Source organism: Rhipicephalus microplus, unplaced genomic scaffold (genome assembly GCF_043290135.1).
Source record: "Rhipicephalus microplus isolate Deutch F79 unplaced genomic scaffold, USDA_Rmic scaffold_342, whole genome shotgun sequence".
Lineage (NCBI taxonomy): Eukaryota > Metazoa > Arthropoda > Arachnida > Ixodida > Ixodidae > Rhipicephalus > Rhipicephalus microplus.
This window is the reverse complement of record NW_027464910.1, coordinates 117,557-122,500: the sequence shown is the minus strand read 5'-3', so window position 1 is coordinate 122,500 and position 4,944 is coordinate 117,557. Positions and strand designations below refer to the sequence as shown.

Below are 4,944 nucleotides of genomic sequence, written 5' to 3'. Positions count from 1 at the left end.
GTACACCCATTTGGATAAGAGTGCACGCAGATGCGGGCCTCGACGGCTACACATTTCCTCGGGCGGCCGCCTCCCGGCCTCCGTGGAGCGCGGGATGCACGGTCCCATCGACAAGCCTCTCCCGTTTTTACCGTGGCGTCGCGGTTCACCACGGCGGGCGGGTCGGTCTCCTCCGCATAAAAAGGGGGACCCCCGCTTTTTGTTCCACGAAATCGCACAAGCTTTTTTCGCATCCACGGTTTGCCACCGCACACCAAAATGCCGATCCGGCTGCCTACTTTAGCCAACAGGTGGAGCCAGGCGCGCCGTACTTGCGCGGCACTTCCCACGTCCACCGAAGTCGGTGCCAAGGACCACTTTCGGCGCCGGAGCCGCGTACGAGCCTACTCGAGGCGGAAGAACGAAGCCAGCAAGGGCCTGGCCGCAAGTGCGTTCAATTGTCGGGACGTCCAAGTCCCTCGTTCTTCCGTGCTTCCTCTTTCGGCAAGTCGTTGCGGCACCTTCCCAAAGCGCGCAGACCCGCTAATCGCGACGAGCGCGACGTGGCCGTGCCGCCTTTCCCTCGGCAGCAAGCAAAACGCCTGGCAACGTCGACGCTCCCCTAACCGCGATCTCGCACCGTGTTTCGTGTGGCGAATTCAAAAGCCGGCCGGCGCTGCTGCAACCATTACGGTCGGTACGCATACGCCGCGGAGGGCGGGACGGTCATCGGAGCGTGCGGTTCCTCCATCGAGTACTGCGCACCTCGGCCGTCGCATCGCCGTGCCATGACCGGCCGCGCGTCAACGCGAACCGGTGCCAGCGAGATCCCTCGCCTGCAAGAACCGACCGGCAGCCTCCGTCACCCGAGGACGCGGAGGCGCTTGCCGCGGACGGCGGGACGGTATGCACTGGTGCACAGCGGACCCGTCACATCGCCAGTTCCTTGACCGACCGCCGACGCTTGTGCCGTTCCTCTCGTACTTGGCAGTCGCCGCGCGATTGTCGGGTCTCGTTCTTGCACGCTCGAACGGTCGGGAGGGCACTCGGCTGGCGTTTCGGGAACGCGCAGCCTCGCCTTCTACCGACGTAACCACGACTCGCCGTTCGCGCTCCGCCGCTCCTGTTTACAGTACTAGGCGGTCCCGCAGCGGTCGGGTCGCGCATTTCGAGCGCTTCGAGCCACGGTGCAGTGGCGGGTCGAAAGCCGACCTATGAGTGCGTTGCGCCGTTTGTACCCGCGTCCGCCACCTGGCCGACCGTCCAAGGTCGCGGTGTTGGCGTCCGCTGGGCGCAACAATTTGTCACGGGGTGCCGCTCCACATTCAGGCAGCCCCGTGGGGAAAAGCCGACCCCGCGTCCAAACGGGGTCAGCGGCAGAAAGTGTCGGGCGCAGACGCAGCTGAGGCGCTCACCCTTCACAATCCGTTAATGATCCTTCCGCAGGTTCACCTACGGAAACCTTGTTACGACTTTTACTTCCTCTAAATGATCAAGTTTGGTCATCTTTCCAACAGACCGGCGCAACCGAAAGGCCGCGCCGGACATCGGTCCGAAGACCTCACTAAATCATTCAATCGGTAGTAGCGACGGGCGGTGTGTACAAAGGGCAGGGACGTAATCAACGCGAGCTTATGACTCGCGCTTACTGGGAATTCCTCGTTCAAGGGGAACAATTGCAAGCCCCTATCCCAATCACGAAAGAAGTTCCACGGGTTACCCAGTCTTTTCAGACAGGGATAAAGACACGCTGCTTCCTTCAGTGTAGCGCGCGTGCGGCCCCGGACATCTAAGGGCATCACAGACCTGTTATTGCTCTGTTTCGTGCGGCTAGGAGCCGCTTGTCCCTCTAAGAAGGTTGTAAGGTGCTGGGAACCCCGCACCTATTTAATAGGCTAGAGTCTCGTTCGTTATCGGAATTAACCAGACAAATCGCTCCACCAACTAAGAACGGCCATGCACCACCATCCACCGAATCAAGAAAGAGCTCTCAATCTGTCAATCCTCCCAGTGTCCGGGCCGGGTAAGTTTTCCCGTGTTGAGTCAAATTAAGCCGCAGGCTCCACTCCTGGTGGTGCCCTTCCGTCAATTCCTTTAAGTTTCAGCTTTGCAACCATACTTCCCCCGGAACCCAAATACTTTGGTTTCCCGGAAGCTGCCCGCCGAGTCATTTGAGTAACTCAGGCGGATCGCTGGTTGGCATCGTTTATGGTCAGAACTAGGGCGGTATCTGATCGCCTTCGAACCTCTGACTTTCGTTCTTGATCAATGAAAACATTCTTGGCAAATGCTTTCGCAGTAGTTCGTCTTGCGACGGTCCAAGAATTTCACCTCTAGCGCCGCAATACGAATGCCCCCGTCCGTCCCTCTTAATCATTACCTCGTATTCCAAAAACCAACAGAACAGAAACGAGGTCTTGTTCTATTATTCCATGCAAGTTTATTCAGGCGACTCGCCTGCGTTGAGCACTCTAATTTTTTCAAAGTAAAAGCACCGGCCATCTCGAGGCACACAATGAAGTGCACCAAGAAAGAACCGGCATGATGTTCAGTCCGAGCCGTCGCATCGGGTAGATGCACTACTCGTCTGGAACTGAGATCCAACTACGAGCTTTTTAACCGCAGCAGCTTTAGTATACGCTATTGGAGCTGGAATTACCGCGGCTGCTGGCACCAGACTTGCCCTCCAATTGATCCTCGTTAAAGGATTTAGAGTGTACTCATTTCAATTACGGGGCCTCAAAAGAGTCCCGTATTGTTATTTTTCGTCACTACCTCCCCGTGCCGGGAGTGGGTAATTTGCGCGCCTGCTGCCTTCCTTGGATGTGGTAGCCGTTTCTCAGGCTCCCTCTCCGGAATCGAACCCTGATTCTCCGTTACCCGTAACAACCATGGTAAGCAAGTAACCTACCATCGAAAGTTGATAAGGCAGACACTTGAAAGAAACGTCGCCGGCTCGTGGCCATGCGATCAGCACAAAGTTATCCAGAGTCACCACACAATACGGGCCGAAACCCGATCGATCTTGGTCTAATAAAAGCACCCGTTACCCAAAGGGCTCCAGGCTCACTGCATGTATTAGCTCTAGAATTGCCACAGTTATCCAAGTAGGAAGAAACGATCTAAGGAACCATAACTGATTTAATGAGCCATTCGCGGTTTCGCCTTATTTCGGCATGTACTTAGACATGCATGGCTTAATCTTTGAGACAAGCATATGATTACTGGCAGGATCAACCAGGTAATCGTTCGACTGCGCGTCCGTCCTCGCCCTCGGCGGGCCGGACGCAGTCTGTGTGCGGCGGAGGCCACCTTCAGGCGCCCCAACACGCTTATTTTGCACTCCGAGATGACGGCGTTCGAGCTCGCTACGGCACAACCTTCCCGAAAGACGAGTGGGAGCCGTGCGGCAAGAAGCACGTTCATGCTCGCTCTTTTTCGTTGCATCGACTCGGTCGCGCCGTGCGGGTTGCCCAAGCCCGCTGCACTGTCGGTGGACCGGCCGGAACTAGCAACGGAGCCGAGACTGCAAAGCCGCCAGACGACGGGTCACGCCCGCGTCTTCGGCGCTTTCGCATCTGAATCGCCCGAGGACGACACGGAACACACCTCGATATCGTGGTAAAACGGCACCGTCCGACAACCAGCCCCTAACGCATCAAGCGGATGAGGCTGCAGACGACTGCCGTGGATTCCCCTGGAGCAGACCCGAGGACACGCTTGACGAGGCCGAAGCCCGCCGCATATCAGACACCCGGTCGCTTTCGCGTACGCCGCTCACGAGAACCCCCACATAATAGCAGCGATAAGTACCCAGACCTCCTTGGGCCCTAATACGAGCGTACTCGAGAAAATTTCACCGCGGGTGTGCCCCGAAACGTGTGGCATGTTGAGCGTGCCACAAGTCTACGTCGCTCTCAAACCCGCCGAGGTCGTAGAATTTGCGACCCTACTCACGAAATTCCCACCGAGGATACGGCCGCAAACGTACCGCACCTTGGGTAGGCCACGAGTTTGTGCAACACTACGCTGACGGCACAGCACCGAGGTCGTGCGCGCACGCACGGGAAAATTCCGCCGCGGTTTCTGCCGAAAACGTGAGGCACCACGACTCTCCGCAAGTTCGCGTCGACTGCGAAAGACCGAAGTCGTGAACGACGTGTCCGCTACTCGCCGCCGACACGCTGGACACCAAACGTACAACGACTCGACGGCGTCGTAGAGGCCCACGACGCGGTTTTCCTTAACGACGTCTCGGCGTGGCACCGACAGGTTAGAACGGCCGACCAACGTTCCCTGTCCGCCGTTCGGCTCAGTCGAAGGGCTCGGCGACTTCGGCAACGCTGCGAAGCCGCACGGTGACGCACGCCATGTCCCCATTTTTTTTTTTCTTTCTGCGTCTGCCGGGGTGCCCCTATAATAGCAGCGATAAGCACCCAGACCGCCGTGGGTCGCTCGCCCCGGCTGACGTGGTTTTTCGTACTCCTGCGGCGGTCGCCGTCAAGCACGTCCAAATACGCTACTTTCGTGGGCGCATTCACGCTCTTTCGCTTCGCCGGAGTGCCAGCACTCACTCTGCCAAAAACGGCGAACATCCGAGCGGCGGTTCCCACTTTTGCGTCGGCGTCGCAAACCCCGCCCCGGCAGACGAGGTTTGCCGTACTCGTGCGACGGTGGCCGGCGGGCACGTCGAAAGACGCCGATATCGTGCGCGAATTGGCGCACCTTGGCTTCACCGGAGTGCCGCCACTGACTCCTCCAAAAACGGCGAAGATCCGAGCGGCGCTTCCCACTTTCGCATCGGCGTCCCGAACTCCGCCCCGGCTGACGCGGTTTACCGTACTCGTGCGACGGTCGCCGGCGAGCACGTGGAAAGACGCCGATATCGTGCCCGAATCGGCTCCGTTCGGCTTCGCCGGAGTGCCAGCACTGGCTCGGCGAAAGACGACGAACATCCGAGCGACG

At 58.6% G+C, this 4,944-nt stretch overlaps 1 non-coding gene across 1 annotated transcript; it reads right to left on the bottom strand.

The window, feature by feature from the left end:
• Positions 1–1,408: 1,408 nt before the first annotated feature.
• LOC142793866 (small subunit ribosomal RNA) lies at positions 1,409–3,223 on the bottom strand. The gene has a single exon (XR_012891884.1). It is a non-coding gene; the product is annotated as a small subunit ribosomal RNA (ribosomal RNA).
• Between the last annotated feature and the right edge of the window lie 1,721 nt (positions 3,224–4,944).